This window comes from Phalacrocorax carbo, chromosome 2, assembly GCF_963921805.1.
Source record: "Phalacrocorax carbo chromosome 2, bPhaCar2.1, whole genome shotgun sequence".
Lineage (NCBI taxonomy): Eukaryota > Metazoa > Chordata > Aves > Suliformes > Phalacrocoracidae > Phalacrocorax > Phalacrocorax carbo.
This window is the reverse complement of record NC_087514.1, coordinates 128,888,679-128,913,815: the sequence shown is the minus strand read 5'-3', so window position 1 is coordinate 128,913,815 and position 25,137 is coordinate 128,888,679. Positions and strand designations below refer to the sequence as shown.

General features: G+C 42.5%; 1 protein-coding gene across 2 annotated transcripts in view; it reads right to left on the bottom strand.

The window, feature by feature from the left end:
• The window catches only part of RFTN1 (raftlin, lipid raft linker 1), a 102,389-nt gene extending 96,858 nt beyond the window's left edge, over positions 1-5,531 (bottom strand). The window contains exon 1 of one of the 2 annotated variants that reach the window (XM_064444319.1): positions 5,127-5,531. The gene's annotated coding sequence lies outside the window, so the exon portion shown is untranslated. Of the gene's footprint in view, positions 1-4,457; positions 4,776-5,126 lie in introns of those variants that run through there. The other variant, XM_064444317.1, reaches the window with a different exon arrangement.
• Positions 5,532-25,137: the final 19,606 nt, after the last annotated feature.

The window sequence follows — 25,137 nt, the reverse complement described above, 5'->3', positions numbered from 1 at the left end:
ACAAACAAACCTAATTTTCTAATGTATCACCCCTTCCTTTCATGGAACTCCTTAACAGTTTATCTCCAAGGAATAACAATGAAAATTACACTGAAACATAACAGAACCAGGTGGCTAACAGAAGTTTGAATAGATTACTAGACTAAGTAATTTAAGGGATGTTTATCAACTAAGTATATATTGGCTAAATAGTTTACTTCAACCATATCAATATTATGGAAAGCATTGTGTCAATGACTGCTTACAGGGGTGATTTGAAAAGACTTCCTAAACAATTTTTTAAAATACATATAGTACTGGAGTCAACTCCAATATTGCATTAGGCTGAATATTCAAATATCGTCTAATGCACATGTGAATGCAATACACTACCACCTGAAACAGAAACAAGGTAATTTTAATATTTATAATGGCATCCAAAGAAAACATGCTGTATGGGCAGATTACACCACTGTCAGCTTCTTTTTAAGTGCAATTAGTGAGAACAAGCTCACTGTATTAACACATTTAAAACGTTTATTGTCCAGAACAAGTGACCTCATTTTGTAAGCTTTATCATGATTTAATTTATTTTTTTAAAATACGTATCATAAGTTACTGTTGAAGCTCCTTTCATAAGACTAAGGAATGGGGGATTCTTACTGGCGAGTGCAGCAGCGAAACAAGATAACTGCAATGTATTAATAGATTTTCTCTCTTGATTTTGGTTAAGTCCTTTCATCCTGGTTCTTCCTTCCATGGGTAATACTTAGCTGCCTCACAGGGATGCTGGAAGGCTTTTACAAATAATTACAGGACTTCACATTTGTTGTGCAGTAATGAGATGAACTTATTTTCTTAAACCCTTACTCCTGCAGTCCTGACCTTTCCATTTTCAAAGTAATAAGCACTTCATGCTCAGCTCAGTTCACTTGCTGGCATGTGGTCACTTAATTCTTGCATCCTTCCCAGTCTACAAAACACCAGAGTGTTTAGTCCCTGCATTCAGCTCTAAACAAACCCTCAGAGAGCTGGCAAATTATGGTTGAGTCCCTGTCCTAGCATAGTTAAAGCAATGAAGCAGAAGAGGAATAACAAGGCGAAAAAACACATCACACAGAGAAGCATAACCGAAGCACAGGATTAAAAACATCAGACCTTCCAAACTGGGCATACAGGTAAACAAAGAGACGAGACTAGCATGTTAGGATGATGTTCCCAGAACAAAGCCGTGCTCCTGACATAACCCCATTTTTCCCACCCTTGGCTTACCACTACAGAGGCTTTTTGTGAGATTACACTGTTAAGAGGGAAATTCCTTACCAGGAGGTATCTACCTGGTCTTTTTCAAGAGTATTACCATACAGGTAACTATGTAAGCATATATACAATAAATACCACAATAATTTTTTTATTTGTGGGGAGGGAGCAGTTGTTTAAGTAACTAATGTTTACCAAGTAATTCAAAAGGTTCTGAAAGACTTATTTTGAAAATACAACGAACTAACCATAAATCAGTCCTATCTATTGCTGGATGTCACAACTGACCAATTTTTTCACCGTATACTTACCAATTTGACTGACACTATCAGGATTTTAGACATGCAGCTGATAACTAAATCTCTGCTTATAGAAAGGCTGGTGAAAGAAAAATCCCAGAATTATTCTTTATGATTGATTTTATTTAAATTAAACGGTAGAGCAACCCAACTAAATCTGCAATTAAGGTTTTCAATTTCAAAAGGCAAATCTCAAAAACTACAGAAACTCATTAGTGAGATGAACAGGAATGAAAAGTTGGAGGACACGAGCACAGGGGAGGTCTGGAACGTGTTTACAATACAATATGAATATCTGCAGAATTTGTAACCCAAGGAAGTGACAAGAGAATTCATAAGAAGGTTTCCAGACCCAAGGAGATAAATTACCTAATAAAGAAGGAAAGGTAGAATAAGCAGAGAGCTTTCAAGGGACAGGAAAAAAGGCCCAGCAGAGGAAACGGCAGTCTCGGATCAAGAAACACCAGCATAAAGTGAAACGTGCCAGAAGTCAAGCCCAGTTGGGGAGGCCAAAGATACCACAACTAAACGGAAGCAAAACACAAATTGAGAGGACTAATTTGGACTCATACCAAGAACTCTGGAAGACCTGTCATGATGAACTGCAGATCCAATTGCCAGAATTAAAAAACAAACTATTGCATCGGGTTTGGTACCGTCTGCCTGGGAAACAAGAAAATGTACTGCCTACACAAAAAAAGGAGGAAAACATAATTTGGGCAATTAAGACAATCGCTAGACTAGCCTCAAGAAGAAAACAAAATAATACATAAATAAATATTATATGGATTCAGTAAAGTTAGAACAGGCTACCCTGATAGGTCTTATTCACAATTCACAAAGAAAGCACAGCCCTAGCATGCAGCACGTCAAATAACACACCACAGTGATAACGTAATTTCAACAAAATATTATTAGGTGCTATTGTTTTTATTACGGTGTTCACAACACTAGTCTTGGGCTCAACTCTTCTGCCCTGCGTAACACACACTCTCCTCTGCGCCGCCCCTGGGCCTGCAGGTCAGCGGGCTACCTCTGCAGGCTCCCTGCCCATAACTGGGGGCTGCCACCACCTGTGCTGAGCCCTCTCTATGGAAATGGGGCTGGTTTGCGTGTGCATGCACTTGGGCGAGAGGGTGGGAGGAAGAAAAGCAAACAGGATCAGAGAATTGGTAGAGGAGTAAGGCAAGTGTTGTGCTGGTGTTGGAAAGCAACCTGAGGAACAGTAGGTTGGTGAGAGACCCTTGGTCCTTACCCCACCCACATCTCCCTGTGACACTCAGCCGAAAGATTTAATACACCATGATGCTGTCCTTCAGTACAGCGAAAGATTCAGATGGTACCACACATTTCTACAAAACACTCTTAGGCTGGGTGTTCTTGGTCAAGATAAAGAAGTGTTAACATCACTGGAATAGTACTGGTAAAATTTCTTCTGAAATACCACAGCTACAAACGTTCAAGGAAGATGTCTCCACATGAAGACAGGAGACTACCGAGATGCTAAGAAGGAACTAGTTTAAGAGCTTAAAGGGAAACTAGAGAAGCTAACATTTATTGTCTAGCAAATTAAAGACTGAATGGACCCGACAGAAGCATACATAGGAACATCAGACAGGAATCCCAACTTTCCTTTAAAGTTAATCCCACACCACTCTGAACCCACAGAAAACAAACATGAAAAACAGATGCATATTGCAATGTATGCCCAGTAGCTTCAAGGACAGCGAGTAAAGCCATCGCAGAACAAAGCCAGACAGACCTGACAGTCCTACGCTTACTGTCTTTCACTAATTTGTCATGGAGTAAAACCCTGGCCCACAAATTTGGGGTAAAAAGTAAAGTGGACTATTGGAGACAGGTATGAAGCTGTGGGATCTCACATGAAGTTAGGGGATAGAATATGGTAACGTGATTTTTCTTTTAATTATTAAAAACAATACAGATTTCATTGACTGTTATTCTTTGAAAGGCTGTGGCTTCAGCTTTTCCACCACAGACTCTAAGGCCACTTCATTATACCCAATATGGTATCTGCGTTTTCCAGTACCTCAGCTCAGAACTCCCTTAGGTATTTAATCACAGCTGTATATACTCATTTCATGCTACATTCTCGCCCTCAGACCAGGGGAATGCCAGTGTTCAAGTGCTGGAAAGCCCCTTGTCTAATGTAACTAGCTTGAGGTTAAGTTAGATTCCTGAAATAAGCCTTCATTCTAAGACTATTTTTCTTCTTAGAAAAAAAACAGAAATTAAATATAAAATGTGACCACCAGTATTGTGAAAGAAAGGGTTATTGCCAGTAACTTGTTATTCAATACCAAAGCCAAAATGGATTGGGTTCATTAAAAATAAAACATAAAGGCAGACGTACAAAAAGATTTCCCCTAGTAAACTGAAGATTAGCTATATCTTGACAATGTTAGTTATCCTCCTCGTTATTTTTACGGAAATAAAAATACGGTATACAATCATACCGTAGCTTCCAAACTTTGGCTGCAAACGTTAAAGAACGTTTTGTCAGGTATAGTTAAATTTTCATTATTCCACATCCAACAATCGCTTTAGCACCACAGCCACCCCCACCACGACCAGGAGACGAGGCCAGCACCGCTCCCCGTCCCGCCACGCAGCAGCCGCCCCTGGCTCAGCTTGCTCCCCTGGTCCGAGGCGGCAGCGCTCCGGAGCGAAGCCCGCCCCATCGCAATGGAGAGCAAATGTCTCCCCATTAATCATTTGGCCGAGTTGGAAGTATCACAGAAGAGCCCTGAAAGTCCATCTAACTAAATTCCCCTTTCCCAGAAATACACAGGCTGTGAGAAGTTGTTGCTCCGGGAAGAATTTAGATAAACAAAAAGGGAGAGAGATGTATTTCCTACTCAGATACACATCTACTGACCCACAGTCGCGCTACCTCACCTTATTTTGTAACAAAACCGTACTGAAACAGCGTCGCGGACTTAGGAAGACAATATCCAGTCCAGCCTTTGAAAATAACTGTAAAATCGCAAACCCCAGGTAGCCACAAGGCGGCACGTCCCGGTGACCGGCGTGCGACAAGCGGCGCCGGGCTGGGCGCCCGCCCCGGCTCCCTCAGAGCTCTCCTCCCTTCCCGGCTCTGCCCCTCCGCGGCGTGGGCTCGGCGCGAACAACCGCGCTGGCTGGAAGCGATTTTCAAGCAAGGCCGCCTCCGGTCCCCGCAAGCGCCCCGGCGGAGCCCGGCGGATCTCCTCACCGCCTGACAGGACGGCGCCCTCCCGCCCACCCAAAGCGGCCCCCCGGCAGACGGCCGGACCGCCGTCCCCTTCGGAGCAGCGGTTTATGGGCGCTGCACAAACCGAAATCCGCTTGGGGAGAGGGCGGGAGAACCTCTCCGCCCCTCCCCGCCCCGGTGAAAGCCTCGAGCAGCCCCTGCAACGCCGGGCACGCCGGCCAGCCCGGGCGGGCCCCGCTCCGAACTTCAGCAGCCCAAGGATCAAGGACGAGCCGGAGCCGCTTTCCCCGCCGGCGACCCCCGACCGGCCCCGGACCCCCCTCCCGCCCCCTCGCCAAGTTGGCCCGCCGTGCCGGGCGGCTGCGCGGCGGTACCTGGGACAGGCGGCGGGCGAAGCGCAGCCCGGCGGTACTGAAGGATGCCCGGCGGGCGGAGGCGGCCGGCCCCACTGACAGCGCTTCCTCCTCCTCCTCCTCCGGCTGCCGCCCGTGCCCGCCCGCCGCGCTCTGGGGCCGCTCCCCCCTCGGCTCCGCGACGGGGAGGTGCCGGGGCAGGGCAGCGCCGCGCCGCCACACGGCCCCGCTGCCCGGCGGAAAGTTTGTGCCGCGCAGCCCGGGGGCGGCGGCGCGGAGCGGAGCAGGGAGGGGAGGCGCCTCCGCGGGGCCGTGCCGGGCAGCTCTGCTCCTCCGCTCCCCGTGGCGCCGAGGCCGGCCGGCCTGCCAGGGGCCGCGGCCACTTCCTCTTCCTCCGAGCTGCGAGGCCGAGCCCCGCGCCCAGCGGGAGCCGCAGCTAGGCAGGGACGCGGGCAGCGGCGCTTGGCGTTTCCCGCCTGCACGGCCCGAAGGGGGATTGCTCCGCCCGCCGGCCAGGGCTGGGAAACCCTCAGGCACAGCCCGCCTCAGCCCCCGCCCACATCCCCGGCCCCCGGGCTGCAGCTCTACGCCCTCCCCCGCCGCCCCAGCCACGGGAGGACTCTGCCTGGGGGCTGTCAGGCCCGCACCGTCGAGCCGGACCTGGGCTCACTGCAGTGGAACCGGCCTGCTTATACCCGGAGTCTGAACCTCTCCTTTCAGTATGCCTGTTCTCTCATCCTCCCTCAGGTGGTGGCAAGCCCTCCCTTCTCCAGGTCAAACAGATTCAGCTCCGCCAGCCTCTCCTGGCAGGAGGTGTGCTCCAGCCCTGGCCTTGGTGGTTCTCCACTCAGCTTATCCCAGCTTGTCAACAACTTCCTTGTCACAGGGTTGTGAGGGGGGAATGACACACCTGGACACAGTATGTGGTCTAGAAGAGCCCTAATGAGCTCCAAGTAGAGGAGGATAATCACTTTTTCCAAGCTACTGGCATGCTGCTGTTATCTTTGTTGGCTATGATCAGCTTGCTGCCTACCAACATCCCCATTACCTTTGCAACAGAGCTGCTACCCAGACAGGCAGTCACCAGTCTGGATCTGTGCAAGGTGCCCTGCCTTCCCAGAGGCAGGATGTTTGTCCTCATTAAATTTCAAAAGGTTCTTGTTGAGCTGTTCCTTGAGCCTGCCCAGGTGCTTCTGGACAGCAGTTCAGCCCTGAAGCTTGTCAACTGCACCCCTAGTATAGGGCCATGTGCAAACATGGCAACAGCAGATCCCATCATCTCCTCCTGGTCCTTGAAAAAGATGTTAAATACAACAAGCCTCCACTTGCCACCACCCTCCAGGCAAAGTGCGACCCATTAAACTGCAACTGTTCGAGCCCAACCATGCAACAAGCTTTTTACCCATCTAGCTGTCCACCCACCCAGACTACAGAATCCTAAGCACATATAAAAATAGCACAGGAGCCAGTGCCAAGCACCTTCTAAAGTTGCCATGGTATCCACTACCATCCCCATGCCTACAAATGCAGCCATTTTGTCATAGAAGGCAAATGGTGATGCATGATGGCACCTTCTCTAGACACATGAAATACACAAAAGCAAGTCTGTTCCAAGGGGACGCAATGCTTTTCCCCAGGGACTGATTTTCTCATGGTTCCCCAAATTGTCCCTCTGGCCTTTTCTGAAGATGGGTACAACATTTGCCTTGCTTTAGTTATTGTGGACCCTCCTCACCCCACTCTAAAGAGTGCAGAGAGCAGCTGCTCTCAGGGCATCGGCCAGCTCTTCCCAGCACCCTCTAGCACATCCAGCTGGTCTCAGATTTGTACAGATCAAGTTCTCAGAAGGAATCCCAGTCTTGATCCTCATCCATTTCTGGTAGAGTTCTTTGCTTGCTTGAAGCTTGCCTCTAAGCACATGCGTCAGGAAGACTTGAGGCAAAGGTGACTGCAAGTACACTGGCCTTACCCGTGCTCACATGCAACAGCAGGCCTACATGTTCCTTGTTCATACCTTTTGTGAGCAACACGAGATTCCACAAAGCCCTTGTATGCATCAACACCATCCCTATGTGCCTCAGCAACATTTCTAGTAACTCCTTGGCCATAATCTGTTCTTGCTTCCACCATGATAGGAATGCAAGGAAGTTCAGTTAGGTGTTCCCTGTTTAGCCTAGCCGGTGTCCCAATTCATCAACTTGTTCTCCTATTTGGATGTGCCACTCTTGCATAGAAAAAAGGCTCCCCTTAAAGACCTGCCAGCTTTCCTATGCTCCCTTCACCTTTCATAGTTGCCTCCCATGGCATCCCATTTACCAGTTCCTCAATTAAGGCAAAATTTGGTCTCTGAAGGCCAAGGACTTGCCTTCTTCACTCCCTTCAGGGTCTTGAGCTCCACTGTATGATCATGACTACAGTCAGGGTTGCTATTATCACATTCCTAAAGAATCCTTTCTTATTAGTGGACATCCCTTTGTGTAACACCCCTGCTTGGCCCATTCAGTACTCTTACCAAGAAAGCTTCCTGAAATCCGCCAAATTGCTTGCATTCCACCATGTTATTCTTCCAGCTCTCAGGGAGATTAACTCCTCTCCAAGGGTAAGGATCTGTGGCCCATAGATGCTGTTGAGTTGTTAATTTAATCACCCTTCATCGTGAGTAGCTGGTCTGTAATCCACCAACATGTCACCCTCAGTGGCCTCTCCTTTGATCCTTACCGTTCTCAACCAGCCTGTCATCCAAGAGCTCCATACATTCCAGCTACTCCTTTTACAGAGGGAGCATCCCTCCACCCTCATCTTCCCTGTCTCTCCAGAAAAACATGTATCCACCCCAAATGTCATGCTTGTGGACGAAGTCTGGAACTTTGCTTGCCACCTTCATTGTACTTCCCCCTATTAGGCCAGAAACCCATTTAGCAACTCCTAAAACACCCTTGATTAATACTCAAACTGCTTGAAGCCCTTCTGCCTAGCAGACACAACTACATTTGCTGCACTTTGTCCACTTAAGAATCTCTCCCTACTGTGTAGGTACATAAAGCAAATTAAATAATGTAGAAATATATAAGCAAACACTACATTAGCACCTCAATGCCTTCCTAACTTCAGAATATTTCTGTATTTATGGCTGGTATTGTGATGGATGAAATCTATTTGAAAGTCCCCCTCTACTTTTCCCTCAAGTGCCATCAGAGAACAACAAAATTTCCCCAGAGTAGCCTCTGTCTGAATTCAAGTCCTCTTAAAGCACAACTACCAGCATTAGCTAGTAATCTGTAGCCAAAAGCATAACATCAAAACACTGGAAGTGGGGAAATGAAGTTACTTCTTTACCAGTGCTGAAATATGAAGAAAACACCAGCAGTGCACTTTGCGTGGTGACTTTACCCATCTCCTTTTACTATTTCCTTTTGTGTATTTTGTTTTTTCCCTCTGCATTTCTTTTAATTATTTACATAGTTTTTCCTCTTTCCTTGTCCTTCATCATTTTTCCTCCGCTCATTAGTTTCTCTGGCTCTCTGCCCGTGTGAGAAAGCAGCGTGCAGTCACATCAGGGTGCCATGTAATTGAGCTGTTTTTCTGATACTACTGTTAAGGCATATGGGGAAGGATTGCTAAGTGTATAGGGAAAAAGTGAAAGTGCAGCTTTCCCTGTATTATAAACACATCAGGTCATAGATGGCTCCAGAAGGAGCATCCTGGGCACCAGACCTTGCTGACACCATAGGATTTGCAGATCTACACCTCAGGTGTTGAACTGAAAGGATGTCTGACAACATTGAAGACTTTTGCTGGTGCAAAGTCTTCTTGGATGTGGAAAGGGACATCAACACTAAGAAAACAACATTCTGGATGACCACAAATGCTATGAAGTAACAGTCCTATTAGAGATTAAAAGTGTTTCAAATTAATGTTTACAGTGGGTCACATAGCACAGACCCAGGCACTACAAACCATCCTTCCACCACCCACTTCACAGTCAGTAACTATCAGACATGTCTGCAAACTGAGAGCTATCAGATACAAGGTGTGCTGATGCACCAATTTCAACAGGAATTCCTCTACTCCAGTGTTAAATATACAACCCAGCAAGACATTTCTGCACTTTTTAATAGAGACAAATTTGAATTAAAATACTATTCCATATGATTTTTGACATGAAGTTGTTTTTCTCTGACTCCAAAAGTATGTTACAGAAGCAGCAGTTTAATTACCAGGATAGGATACCTCTACTGTCGCTTATTTAGCTGTGCCTACATTGAAATGCAAGAAAACAAAGATGGTTCAAGTACCTAGTATGAAGGCATGCAAGCTGAAGCACAGCGTACAATCTAAATTGATGCTCTACATCTAAACTATGGTTTCTGGACTACCACTGTGACAAATTCCAGCATTCCACACTGGCTTGCTAGTGTTCATTCATTTAAAAAAATATGCACTGCTCCCATATTTTGAGATCATTTGCCTCTTTCAGAACCATTTTGGCACAGATTTGATAAGATCTAGAACTTACTCTGACTGTAACAGGTATTTTATGTGGTACTCTAAAAAGCAACATTCTTCCCAAGAGAAATCTGATGAACTTGGGAAAAAAACATAAACAAGCATCCTAGACATATTAGAGGGTTTTTAAAAATAGATATATACATCTATATAAAAATGCAAGCATATACACACCACCCCCACCCCCCGAACAATAAACTACTGCAAAACACAAGTGACTTGGTAATTAAATGGTAAAATACTCTTCTAGCAACCATTTAACTATAAACAGCTGAAGGGCCTTATTGCTTTAATCAACCATAAGATGTTGCCCCTAGACACTCCATTAAGGAATATTAGTTTACCTTAGGAGTTAAAAAGTGCTTTGATACATTTTATTTCTGTTTCTACCCAGTGTAATCTCTCTCATAAATCCACACATTTAGCAGTGCAGATCTCTACAACCTCCTGCGCCACAAGCAGGAGTGATCACGTTTTCCATTTGCACTTTGTAGTGCTGGGTGCAGCTGGGTAAGGCAAGTTCAAAGTAGGTGTAAATTGCTACTGGTAGGGCATTGAAGAGTTCTGCTTTGCCAGACATATCTACTTATTTTGGCGTAAGCAGAGATGTCACATTGTGAAAAGCAGCAAGAAATCACCCGCACAGCATTTCTCTCTCATGCAAGGTGTTTCTAGTGATGCCGCTAGATAACCCCCTGCTTGGTTATTCCAAGCTTTATTTGAACAACTAATTGGAAAGATCCACATAAGTGCAAGCCATTTATTTTTTGTATGAAACTCAGTATAATGCCAGTTACCATTGTTTTTGCTACAAAGTTAGGCTTCAGCATTCGTGTTAACCACACCCCATCTTCCTAGTTTTCACAGCAGTGTGAAAAAATATTTAAAGCTAATTCAGAAAAAAATTTGTTTCCTCTTTGTCAGAAAGCAACAGACACCTGCAACATCACGTTGAACAGGATTCAGCAGAAGTTTAATCAGAATTAGCTTAATGAGGATAATGAGGAAATAGATACAAAAATATCAGTAAAGAAAATCAGTTTCATTATTTACCTACCCTGCACAAAAGCATGTTTAGTATCTACTGAGATTTTTATTAACAAGAAAAAATATGAAAGAAAAGCCAAAATGAGAAAAACTTGACTCCACTTGAGACAGACAAATCTTTTAGCCTATTTTGCTCATTTCAGCAGGTGTTATTGAGAACCAGGCCACAGCTTCTCAGGAATAACAGGAAAACTACCTCCAAATCACAGAAGGAATGAAGACAGAATAGAAAGCTATGGAGAAGTCAGGTCTATTCTGCTGCTGAAGAGACAATTGTACCAGTCCCTATTGCTGGTTATGGTGGTGGTATAACCCCTTCGGCCCCAGCAGCCGGGCATAATTTGACCTTTACTCAGAAGCAGCAGCTGGTTTTGCCCCTCCAGGGGTCCAGAAGAGGGAGAGTGGACCAGCAGCTAATGCACACTTAGACTGGGTCACAATTTTAGCCCAATTAGCTATGAAAACTAGCTCATATTCTACTGTCAAAGGTAAGAAGAGTAACTTCAATGTGAGTCCTACTACTACAGCATTTTAATGGTACAAGATTTTTTATTATTATTATTTTTGTTATTTAAGTGCTTCTTTTGCCCATCTGTAGGCAGCTACTAGGGAGTTGCAAAGGCTAGGTATAATTAAGAATCAATTTTCCATTTTGGAAGCTCTTTCTGAAAGCTGGTTTCTATCATCTTGAAACTTAAAATGCACTTACGGCCATAGATTTCACAAGACTACACATAGTTATACAACATTAAGTGCAGGCAATTTTGACTTGATCAGTATCTGATAGGATATGCCACTATAGGAGTAAGAGGAAAGCTGTGGCTACATAATTACTGACAATCTACTTAATTCACCCCTATTTTACCTTTCTTGAATGTTTCAGTACACATTTGATCAAAATTATTAAGGAAATGAGAATGTGAAATCTGTATAATTACTATTAAACCCAAGCTGTAGAAGAACCTTCAGAAACAGGAGAGATGTGCCCGAATGGCTGCATATAAGAGACTGTTGGGCAGAGAACGAGATTTATGTCAAGTCGACACTAAAGCAGCTCTTGCTCCAGGTAATCAGAACAGGGCCAAATTTTCCATGTCAGAAGGGCCAGTCTAACCAAGCATTAGAGAGGCTATGACCTGTTTCAGATGGCATTCCCCAAGCTGTTTCTCTTGCATCTCTGGTCTCAGAAGTACAAAAAAAAAAAGGTATAGTTATTAATTTTTGTAAGGTACTTCAAAAATCTGCAAGTGAAAACCCTACAAAAAGGTCAGCTAGGAATAAGCCAGCGCAGAAGGTTGAGTAAGACTTACTGTTAACAAGAAACACTAAATTTCAGTAAGGAGTTAGGTATCTATTAATACATATTTCTGTTTCTTAAACATTCCAGTAGTTTAATAGAGCACTATAACCAACCAATCAATGCATTTTTCAATTTCTCAATTGCATTAAGCTAATTCATATATAAGGGAAAGTAATTTTCAGAACTTTTGATGTTTTAGATTTCCACCTACCAGATACCTGGTGCCCAACTTGTACTAATGAGGTTAACTGAGATTCTCATTTAAATAAATTTCACTAATATGAATACAGACTAGACAATCAGGCACTTTAAATAATGCATAAAGATTCATGAAATTTTTAGTAAGTATTAAACAGTATTACCTTTGTAGTAGATGGATAAGTAATCTACGCCCCATAAAAACTACTCCACAAATTTGCAGCAGCCCAGCTGTTCCAATGGCACAAACGGTGACTAGACCAGGTGAAAGACTAGAATAGGTCAACTGCATCCTAAGGTCATGAGCACTTGATTCTGACCCTATTGCCAATAACTTGTGGAAAGAGTTTGCTTCGTTTCCATCTGAATAAACACAACGTAAATACAATCCCAGGAAATCAATACTTAATGCAATGATCTGAAAATCAGTACATTTGATAAGTACAGTTTCCCAACCTACAGAAAAAAATATTTCTGGGTAGTGGAAGTGGAGAAGAAACAGCAGCTTGCTATAGGAACAACGAGTAGAATATCATCCAAGTAGATCCAGTTCATTAAGTTAAAAGCAGTGTCACAACTAAGACTTTCTACTCAAGGAACAGTTCTCCCAATCCAAAAGTCACTTTACTAGTTTAACAGGAGGAAGTGTTAAGACCCTTGGAAAAAAATACATCCCATGGTAGCTGTGATCCTTTACATGGCCCTCAGACCTCAGCCTGAGCTCTGGTAAAGGAGAATGACAACAAATCCTATGCAATTTCACATTTGTTTTGTATCAGGGACTTCTCTGCAAGTTAACTGAAGACACTTAGGGCTTCTTAGTCACAAATAGATCAGATCTGTAGCCATTTCAATGGATGCACAAGACCGGGATCCAGCTCTAGTTCCCAGGGAACAGTATTACAAGAAAATGAAAAACACCACATGACAAGACACTCTGGTATGTAGAGTCTGGTTTACACTAGAATTAGTATCTCAGGAATGCAGTATTGTTGATATATTCAAGCAAGCTTTGATGAAGTCCCAAGCTTAGGAAGGAGGTTGTACAGCTGCCCAGACACCCAATGCATTCAGTACAAGGTACTATTTATCAATTTGTGGCAAAAGAGAACCTAAAGATAAATACAGAAACTTTGGAAATCCTCTTTTAAAGTCAAGATCTTTATCAGCAAGTATGAGGAAAAATTTTGTACATGCTGCACCACAGTTAAAAATGCACAGCCAATCCTCCAATAATTAGAAATCCACCTGCTCAGCAGAAACAATATGTACAGATTCCTGATCTGCAGGTGCAAACTAACTTACCCCTACAGCACCTAAGGAAGTCACTGCTGAATATGGCAAACTAAACTAGTGCATACACAGTAGATGCATCTCCAAGCTACTATGAAAACAACAACAAAATAATCACTGACATGGCACAATGCTTCCTGAATGAGAAAGTTAGTTGTAATGAATTAACCCTTTTCCCAAACTAGGGATCTCACACGAGTTGTACATGACCTGTGTATTCTGAGTGTGCTAACAGGTTTTATACACAGAAATATCACCTTGGCCTGAACTACCTACCTCTAAGTCATCTTTAAACTACCCAGACCTAACAGTCTTCAAACAGTGCTTTACCCTCCACAGTAAAATATGCAAGACCCATTTCAGATCATTTTGTTGCATAACTGGATCAGGTATCGCTAATAAGATAAAGCTTGTCAAAAGAGAATATAGACAAGGACCACTGGGTCATGAGCATGCTAGCATAGGGTCTAACCCAGACTCCTAAGAAGCAGCATAAAGAATAAGTATAAAAAAGCACTTTCTATACTAGATCTAACTGGAGGTATCAGTTCAGGGCAGACTAGCCTTCTCCAAAGACTCAGTTATCAAGAGAAAAGCATGAGTGGAGGAGCTACGCATTATTTTCAGACCTTGAAAACTATAAAACCATACTGATCTAGGCAGTTCCATTATGCAAGTGATTTCAGCATGCAGCACTTTAATCTGTGACACCAGAGACAGAAAGCCAATGGTGTTGAAGAGAAGCTGCTTGAACACATGACAAATTAACAACGTGACCAGTGTTAGACCAAGGCAAATGTGGACTCTGTACTCACAGCATTTCCATACCAATACAATAAAACATAAGCTTGTCTGATGTTATCTGTACACTTATACTAGTAAGCAAAGATTTTAGCTGACTTACTGTAACAGCAAAAGCTGGTATTTTCTGTACTATTTTAGTTTTCTGGGATGGTAAGGTACAAAACCTGCTGCAAGTCTTCAGAAATCTTATTCTGCTATGCAATGCACTTGGGGAACAGCATTTGAAAAATAAAACCAATAAGTTTCATCCTTGACCTTACAGTTAAGTAGGTATATTTAAAGTATATCCTTGTTGTCATAGGTAACAAATACAGTAAGAAAACACTCGTGGCATTTGTGACTAGTCACAGCAACTCCATTTTGCCCACTAGCTCTGCCTTCTCTTTATCACTAGGTATGAAGTGCAGCGCACAGCAAGAAAGAACAGGTAATAAGATTCTTAAAATTAAATATGACAAAAATCAAGTTTTCAAACCTAAGTTTCCTAACAGGTCGAAGAGAATGAAGTTTAAGTCTCTGCGTTATTTAATTCAGACCAAAGTAAAATGAAATTTGCTCTTGAATAAGGCAAGACAAAGATCATGTCTGTTTCCCACGTTCTAGCCCAGTGCCCCCTGCAAGGGGCACTTATCAGAGATATTTCAGCCAACAGTCCTCTTATCCACTCCTAGGCTTAAACTAAGTCAGAATTCTGTCTCCAATTAAGTTTGAGATCTCTGCTTTCCAAGTTGAAAAGCATTCTTTCCAAAATAATTAGCAGTACTATAATGCGACTCTGTTTCATCCTTAGCTTGTACATATGTGAGGCATCAGACACAGAAACATTAATTTTATAGTTTCTGAAGCTGCTCATTACAAGCCCAACAGACTGGTTTGAGATAATACATCATGTGCTGCCAAAACACAGGCCCCTGCCACTTGGATTAAGAGATCACTCTAGTAGCTGTAACAGGATCCGTTGCCTAGATCTCAAAGCTTCAGGAGGCAGTCGGTGTCATCATCAGCTATGTATGTCCCCTACATTTGTTACAAGAATCTTATTCAGACAGTACTTTATCATACACACCAGAACTTCCCTAATTTAGCTTGCCTGGACACAACCTGTGGCCTCAGTTGCTGCTTCTAATTCTGCATACGGGATATTTTTGGCTGGTTAGGCAGCATGTATACAGCGCTTGAAACTACCATATTCACAACAAATACTGAGCACTTCTGGAGAGCTCTAGGTATAAATACATAGTATTATCTACTACTGCCTTCTTTTTAGGCAGTTCCATCACAGGGTCGGTGTGTTTTTATACAGAATTTAAATTATTTTCTGAACACCAAGTACGGCAGAAAATCTGTTGAAGAATCCTAATGGTCTATCAAAAAAGTTTGTTTCATGGTTTGATTTTTTTTTAAAGTAACAGCTTTGTTGCAAATTAATGGATTGTTATTTAGATCCATAAAGACAAGGATGAAAAACATATTGGGCTCATACAGCAAATATTATTCCTCTTATTTTTATCTGCATTCAATGACATTGTGGCAAAATACTCTTTGTACAGCCTGCCTTGCTACTCTGTTCAATATATACCAAAAGGATGGATCACAGACAACCCCTAGCTCAGAAATACTGAGGCACAAGCTGCTAGAAGCTGAGCACGTTCTTGACGATCTATTTCCCTGACTTTTTCCTTTTCCATTTAAGACAGGTTTCCAATAATGACCTACAATACTGAACTAGACAAACCTCGATCTAGACAAGTGTAGTAGTTCTCAACTCAAACTGTTTAAGGGTCACACCAAAAGAAGGAACTCAGCAAAATAATACTTTTTTTTTTTTTTTGCTTCTTCAGTGGTGCTTCTATACTAACAAGATAAGCAAATATGTAAGTGAACCCTAACGTTTTTTTTTTGTCTGGTGGCTTCATAATATCCTGTCATAAAGTGTCATTTATATTGGAAAATGTCACCCAAGAATGCAAACATTTCAGAGAGCTCATAATTCCCCAGGGGAAGCAGACACAGCAACTGAAAATTAAGTTATCCACAATTTCTGCTAGATAACCCCCTCCCCTCCTCCAACCAACCTAGAAGGATCTGGTTCTAGGAAACAACTGAAAATAGCAGGTAACTCTAAGCACTGGTAGCAAAAGTAAACCACATAGCTGAGTTCCCACCCATTGCATTTATTGTGTTCCATTTAAAAGAACAGAGAGATCCAGAATGAGCATCCAATTTAAAGAAGTGGTCTGTGTTCTTACTCATTTCAACCCTACCTCTGTAAAAAAGGGAACAGAGAAGAAGGCTAAATGAGTACACTCAGAATACACTGATATTTAATTACACTACACTACTTAATCTAACTACAGACTTTTCTTTTTATTATTTTGTATTTCTCAAATTCTTGGGATTGTAGAATAAACTAGACTTACCTGAAAGCAGAAAGGAGGACCAAATCTTTTTCTCACTTATACCCCTTTGAAATACTGTCAAGTTCATTTAAGGATTCGATCTGTAAGCACTGTACAAATGAAAAGAGGAACTGAAAAGAGTTACAAATAAGCTTACAAATAAGGAATTTTTCAGCTACAGGATACATCACTGGTTTAAACTTCCCTGCCCTGCTTCCCTACAGAGTGCCCAGCTCTGTCCTGACAATATACTCAGAACCAGCATCAAACCTGCTAACAAACCCTGACTTTCTGCCAAACCCACCATGCACTGTAACAAAGCCTTTGGTAGTCTACAAAGTGATTTCATTGCATTTCTTACAGCTGTATTTTTTTAACGCAGAAATTAATTAGCCTACAATAAGGACTGCTACATTCTGCGATGGAGAGTCTTTACTGTAAAAGGGACAGACGGTAGAGTTCCACAAGCAAAACATTTTTCAAATTACACTAATCGGAAGATTTTTTGTTGGCTTAATGCCCCACCTGCTGGCTAATGACTAAATTACATTGCAATGGTTATCAAAGAAGTCACATGCCTATTATTCTGTCACCAGTAGGTAGCTATATGCTGTCATGGCAACCGGTACAATTCTATATAGAAGATGGACTGCACAGCTGGATCCACCACAGTGTGAAGATTAGCATACAGAAATAGAATCTGGATAGTTATAAAACAGACGTTAATCTAAGATTTTTAATATCCATCCAGACTGATCACACAGAAGGATTACAAAGCACAATGCAAATAAAAAATACTACAAAAACAGTGAACTCCTCCTTACCTTTAGTCTGTAAGAATGCCTACACCTTCAGCTGTGCCCAGCTCAGTCACCATACTGCACTACGTTATATTCAGGTATAGTTGCTCAGAAATGGATCAAAGGGTCTAGAAGAGACAGAAGCCAAGGCTTATAATATAAAAATATTTCAGTCTCATTTATTTGTGAATGCCATTTGAAAGAACTGTTTTAAATCTTCGCTTATTTTAAAGAATGAGTACAGCCTACTGCTCACTTATTAACCAAACCTCACTTGGTTGAAAGAGCTCTGCTTGCAGTTAGTGCTGGCCTGAGTTTAGGACCTGCTTAATAAGTTGAAAAAACATGAATAAGGGACTTTTCAGAAGCAGATGTGCCTGCCTGTCATGTCCATCTCCCCCAAGCTCAGGGAAATGGAATCAGTAGATACTTGCTCAGATATGCTGAGACACAAAATGTTTCTGCAGTGGCCCTGAATCTACCCAGGAACCCAGAAAATGTTCTTTCCCTGGACATACAAGGATACACCAAAGTGCCAACTCCAGGATTATCTTCTATTTCAATCTACTGACTCCCCAGCTTGAGCCTCCTGAATCTCTTGCAGATATTCCCACATGGAAGCAACTGCATAAAAGACTGTTATAAAAAGCTGAAAAAATACAATCAAGTTACATGTAGGAACAGAAGGCAAAAATCCTATTCAGGCTTCCTTCACTACAGTAGACATGTGTAGTACTATCCCAGTGTTAGGAAACGTGCTTTGGTGTGCATTGTCACGCAGCACAGCAGCAACTCATCTTCTAGTAACCTAGCATTCTTAAGTACTGTGCACCGTACCAAGTCCCCAGAAACCATGGCAAAACAAAGCTCATCAGCACAGACTTCACAATTCATTAACGGGCAACACAGCACTAAAATACCATTTCTGAAACTCCACCACTATTGATCCTTTTTATCTTACTTTGAGAAATCCATTTTTAAAACCTGTTAACAGCATTGCACTTTTAATTAATGAAAAACCATGGGCCACCTAAGCAAACAAGTATTTCTGCATCTGACTGTCTCCTAAATCAGGGAATAACCACTGCAACAGTGAGATAAGCAAATCTGACAAGTTAAATTTTATGAAAGCTATTGTAAAATTCAAATAGAAAGACCACATAGACTTATTTCCCTGTCAAAAATAGATGAAGCCCCACATTTATAAGAAGTGTCTTATCAATAAAGATCTGTTGTTGGAACATTTTTCCTTAGATGAGATTCAATAAATAAGTTGCTTAACTATGTATAAAGATCTCTATTCCAATGAAAGTAGAATCAGGAGCACTAAGCAAGCAATCTCAATTAGCATTCCTAACACGTAGTGTGCTGTATTAGTAACTTTTATCTGCACAAGTGAAACATCTAACAAAAAGGAAGAGCTACTTCTTTTTTCCTTTTTAAAAAAATTCTTACTCTGGTATTGTAAATCAATTCTGCATATTTCCTCAAAATAAACGTAATTAACAGCCTTAAGGGACAGTAAGGGAAATCTTATTCACAATGTAAGGTTTTGTCTATATGCTATATATACGTACCTTGACCAATGCTGTTTTCAGCTTAATTACTGTTTGACATCTCTTAACAAGAATATGAACTTTTTATGTAGTACTGAACATGAGAGCCCTCTGATGGCTACAGTGAAAACATCATCTGTTGCAGATTTGAGACCTACCTGCAAATCACAGGGCACCTGCTCAGTGCAATGGGGTATCATCGTATCATCCTATCATCCTACAAATCCTGAAAAGTCTGAAGAGGATTTTCTCCCAGTAATTAAAGAAGCTGCCTTCAGAGATTTCCATCCTAGTAGGTGTGCAAGAGAAAGGAAAATACGTCACAAAGCTTTGCGGGAGAAAATGAGAACGGCCAAAGCCCAGCTAGAACCTCATCTGGCTACTGCCATAAAAGACAATAAAAATGTTTCTATAAATATATTAGCAACAAAAGGAGAGGTAAGGGGAATCTCAAGGGGGGGGGGGGGGGAGAGAGAGACGACATGACACACATTGTGACAAATGATGATGAAGTTGAAGTACTTAATGCTTTCTTTGCCTCAGCTTCAATAGTAAGACCAGTTGCTTTGTGGGTACCCCGCCCCCTGAGCTGGAAGACAGGGAGCAGAACAAAGCCCACATAATCCAAGGGGAAATAGTAACCTGCTACCTGCTACATCACTTGGACACACGTCTGTGGGGCTGGATGGGATCCACCCAAGGGTACTGAGGAAGCTGGCAGATGTGCTCACCAAGCCACTCCCAATCCTTTATCAGCAGTCCTGGCTAATGGGGGAGGTCCCAGCTCCCTGGAGTTACAAATGTGATGCCCACCTACAAGGGCCAGAGGAAGATTCTGGGGAGCTACAGGCCTGTCAGTCTGACTCCAGTGCTGGGGAAGGTTGTAGAGCAGATCATCTTGAGTGCCATCACGCAGCACATACAGGACACCATGGGATCAGACCCAGCCAGCATGGCTTCGTGAAAGGCAGATCCTGCTTGACTAACCTGATCTCCTTATGTGACAGGTGAACCATTTAGCAGATGAGGGAAAGGTGGTGGACATTGTCTACCTAGACCCCAGTAAAGCCTTTGACGCAGCTTCCCATAGCATTCTCCTGGAAAAACCAGCTTGGAAGGGTATGTATTCTTTGCTAGGTAAAAAACTGGCTGGATGGCCAAGCCCAGGAAGTTGTGGCAAACCAAGCTAAATCCAGTTGGCAGCCAGTCACAAGCAGTGTTTCCCCAGAGCTCAGTGTTGGGGCCACTTCTGTTCAATATCTTTATTAATGATCTGGATGAGGGGATCGAGTGCACTCTCAGTAAGTTTGCAGACAACACCAAGCTGGGCAGGAGTGTCAATCTGCTCAAGGGTAGGAAGGCTCTGCAGAGGGATCTGGACAGGCTGGATTGATGGGCTGAGGCCAACTGTATGAGGTTTAACAAGACCAAGTGCCAGGTCCTGCACTGGGGTCACAACAACCCCATGCAACACTGCAGGCTTCAGGAGGAGTGGCTGGAGAGCTGCCTGGAGGAAAAGGACCTGGAGATGTTGGTCAACAGCCAGCTGAACATGAGCCAGCAGTGTGCCCAGGTAGCCAAGAAGGACAACAGCATCCTGGCTTGTATCAGGAAGCATGGCCAGCAGGAGCAGGGAAGTGATCGTACCCCTGTACTCAGCACTGGTGAGGCCACACCTCGAGTACTGTGTTCAGTTTTGGGCCCCTCACTACAAGAAGGACAGCAAGGTGCTGGAGCATGTCCAGAGAAGGGCAATGAACTTGGTGAAGGGTCTAGAGAACAAGTCTTATGAGGAGAGGCTGAGGGCTGGGGTTGTTCAGCCTGGAGGAAGCTCAGGGGAGACCTTATCACTCTCTACAACTACTTGAAAGGAGGTTGTAGTGAGGTGGGTGTTGGTCTCTTCTCCCAAGTAACTTGTGATAGGACAAGAGGAAATGGCCTCAAGTTGCACCTAGGGAGGTTTACATTGTATACTAGGAAAAATTTATTCACTGAAAGAGTGGTCAGGGATTGGAACAGGCTGGCCAGGTGAGTGGTAGAATTACCATCCCTGGAGGTATTCAAGACCTGTAGATGTGGTGCTTCGGGATGTGGTTTAGTGGTGGACTTGGCCATGTCAGGTTTAAAGTTGGACTTGGTCTTAAAAGTCTTTCCCAACCTAAGTGATTCTGTGATGTATTGTATCGTCACTGACCAATGCATATTCTATTACCTACCTTAATAACCTCCTAAAAGCCAGAGGTAGAAGTGTATGCCCATCCCAATTACAAGTAAATTCTTAAAAGACTACTCCATCATATGCACGTAGGATCCCCTTTGCATGTTTAAAGTAGGCACTTATCTTGCTTGTTATGATGCACAGGAGCCATTAATCCTGTTTTAATCATTTAACTGCTCTCTACATTCATTTTAAAGACAGATTATGGCAAGAACTGGATGGCTGTACAGCTCAGCTACAGGCCAAAGCTTTGTTGAGGGAGGTGATTCTGCCCCTCTGCTCTGGTGAGACCCCACCAGGAATACTGTCTCCGGCTCTGGAGTCCTCAGCACAGGAAAGACATGTAGCTGTTGGAGCAGAGGGCCACAAAAGCGTTCAGAGGGATGGAACCCCTCTCTCCTATGAAGAAAGGCTGAGAGAATTGGGGTTGTTCTGCCTGGAGAGAAGGCACTGGGGAGACCTTTCAATACTTAAAGGGGGCTTATAGGCAAGATGGGGACAGACTTTTTAGCAGAGCCTGTTGTGACAGGACAGGGGTAATGGTTTCAAACTGAAAGAAGGTTTTTTACAGTTCGGATGGTGAAACACTGGAACAGGTTGCCCAGGGAGGTGGTAGATGCCCCACCCTGGCAACATTCAAGGTCAGTTTGGAAGGGGCTCTGAGCAACCTGGTCTAGTTGAAGATGTCCTTACTCACTGCAGCAGGGTTGGCCTAGATGGCCTTAGAAGTCCCTTCCAACCCAAACTATTCTATGATTTTACACTTCAAAGCACCAGTTTTTCTACAGGAGACAAGTGAATAACCTCTATTAACTGGTGGGTTTAGTCCTAAATTGTTCTCAGAAGACTTTAAAAGTTTAAGAATTCCTTGAGCACTCATTTATTCATAGTGTGCTAAAAGAACCTACAATAAAGGCAAAAACATTTGGTTTAGTTCTAGCAAAAATAGAAGGCACCACTGAAGATATTAGTCCTCTAAATTTAAACACAGAAAGCACATATATAGAAGATAAAGCCAGACTTACCTTGGAGGGTGTAGGGGAAAAGGAAAGCAACCTCCTTGATATTTCAAACAATACATTGAAATTTGAACACCTGACTTACGGAAGTACCAGTAGGACCAGGTTAACAAGTAGAAGCTTAGAGGACACAATTACAAACACACCCTAAGACAAACAGGAGTGTTGCAGACCCACATGTAGAGTGCTGCCTTAGTAGCAGTACCTCTAATATTTCACTACATCAGAAATACATTGACTGACCGCAGCATGCATCTTTACTGGACTATGTATTCAGAGGTTCTGAGTTTCTGTTGTTTTAATTATGCTGTTAGTCCTAGAACAGTTACTCTATGTATAGAAATACATCATTACTGTAAAATAGAGCTGAAAACCTGTCCTCCTCATTACTACACTTCCTATAACAACCCTTCTTCATGTTTGTCTTGAGCACCAAGTACACAGAAATTCACACTACTGGAAGAAAACTGAATTCATTCACAGTAGCTAAAGCCAGCGCAATCACTGGGGTAATACAAAGGCCTTTGTAAACTCAGCTGGTGCCTTCTTTCTTTAAAAAAGTTACAGTGAAAGTGTGTTTTACTCCCCACCCAAGAAACTTTGAAGTGTAGTTCACCCCGAGCAGGAATGAAAAAGTATGAAGAATCCACTTAAGTTGCAAAGCTACTTAAGCTTTTTCTTGAGATGCATGCTTCTTCTGTAGAAGCCCTTGTACTTACTCTTTATAGCCTCAATGTTTTTTTTTTTTAAACTTTCTCAGCTACATTGAAAGTAGTGGACATTAAAGCTTTTAAGTTATACAACATCTATCCTAAAATAGCAGACTACCACATCATTCAGTCATTCAGGAATACAGACTGGTATACCTGCCAGAGGACTTTAAAAAAGCTGTTCCATTAAGGCATGCAGAAGAAAATCCTGTGACGTACAATTAAGGGAAAATCCTTTTGTTTCTTTATAGCATTCAGGGATCAGACCACCTTCATGCAAGACAAAATTTAGCATCTTGATTTAGTACACAAATACCTAGAAGGAAAAAAAATATTTCCATTTTGACAGGGAATTAGAGTCTGTGCCAGACAATCATGCTAAATGGAGATCCAACAATACCATCTGGCTGGCTGGCTGTCTCATTCTAAGAATAATTCTGTCAGGTGGCAAAGCTTGTAAAAAGAATATGAGAAGGCCACAGCACCAAGCAGCTCACTGGGTCACTTCAAGTAAGAACCATAAAACAAGTGTCATAGATCTGTAATACCAAGTAAAGGCAAGCATAGTATTTTTTAATCTTGTCTAAAGAATTGTTTCTTTTTACAAAGTGCTGTCTTACTGTTTAAAGGAGACTTGCACGCTTTTGGGGCCCACATAGAATGCACATACTCCGCAAGGAAAGGTAGACCCACAACAATCCACGACTGATGACTAGTTCACAATTAACACAGTCCACTTGATTTGATAATACAAGAGGTACAAATTTGCAAGAAGCTCCGATTGTGCACCTCTTTTGGAAATGCCTTCAGCTACAGCCATATTAAACAGATGTTTCAACTTTCTGAATGCAACATAAGAGATTTACCTACTGTTTGTGTTATGTTATAGGGTACTTCAAAAGAACATTAGAAATGCACATTCTTAGTTATAACTTGTTACTTTTACTGGCATATGCCACAAAATGTACAATTCCCAGATGGGAGTTAAAAAATTAGTTTCCTACGGGTGAGAAACAGCTAACAAACCCAGCACAAGATGATCTAATGGAAGAGAAAATAAATGGCATTCATAAGGCCTGGGCTATGCATTTCCCTGTGATAAGCCTTCTCAGCACGCTTGTAGGAACAGTACATATCTAGCACCACCGTTTCAAACGTATCAACAATCAGCTCACTCGCCAGATGGTCCTATGGGTAACACTTGGTCAAATAAACATAGAAGATATCTACATAGAGTGCATATTTTGTTTTATCTCTTCTTTTGGTGTTGACACTCTTCAATAAGAGCTACACATAGGCACTTCGTGTTCTTATAGCTACAGCATAAAGCCTCAAATACATCCCAGGGCAATCAAGCCAACTGAACATTAAGCCAAAATGAAATGTGCATTTGTAAAGAAACAATTACCTTTATCAATAAACTGACATCACAGCTTTAACAGCCTGAGTAGTTGCAAAGGAAAGGGTCCCAATATTCAGAAGACTCTAGATTTACTTAAATTTAGTTCAACTAAGATTAAAAACCACTTATAAAGATGCTGGTAACACAGAAGTGAAGTATAATCAAATTGATTATATCTCAAATGGATATTATGGGAACACTTACGACTGTATCTTTAGTGACGTGGACCAGTCTGAGCAGAGAAGATATTTACAGATCTGCTTTTTCATATCAATTTATGCTATCAGAACATTGGTACAATTCTGCATAAAGTGGCTCCAAACCCAAAAATAATTTCTATTTCCCTCTTCCCACCCCCCTTGTTAATAAAATTCCATCCATAACACTCCTGAGAAGCAGTCCTTGGACATTTTTCATGCTGCAGCCATATTCCCCCTTAAATGTCTAGGTCTGCAGCAACTTAGTTTCTTTGTCAGATGTCACCAACATCTACTTCTGGCTAAGTCTCTTCCTAGCCATCACTACTTCCAAACCTTCTGGAAACTTGAAGCAGAACATGCAGTCCTATTCAAACTCATGTGTACATCCTCAACAGGACAGGTGTAATTTCCTTTTAGGCTGGAGAGACTGAGGTGCTGGGAGAAGGAGAAAAGTGGACTAGGACTCAACATACATACAAGACTAAATACAGTTCTCAGAGTTCTACTTTCAAAACTGCAGCTAAAAACTACTACAAAATGAAGTTTTGTTACTACAAATTTATAGTAAGTGGAATTCTCA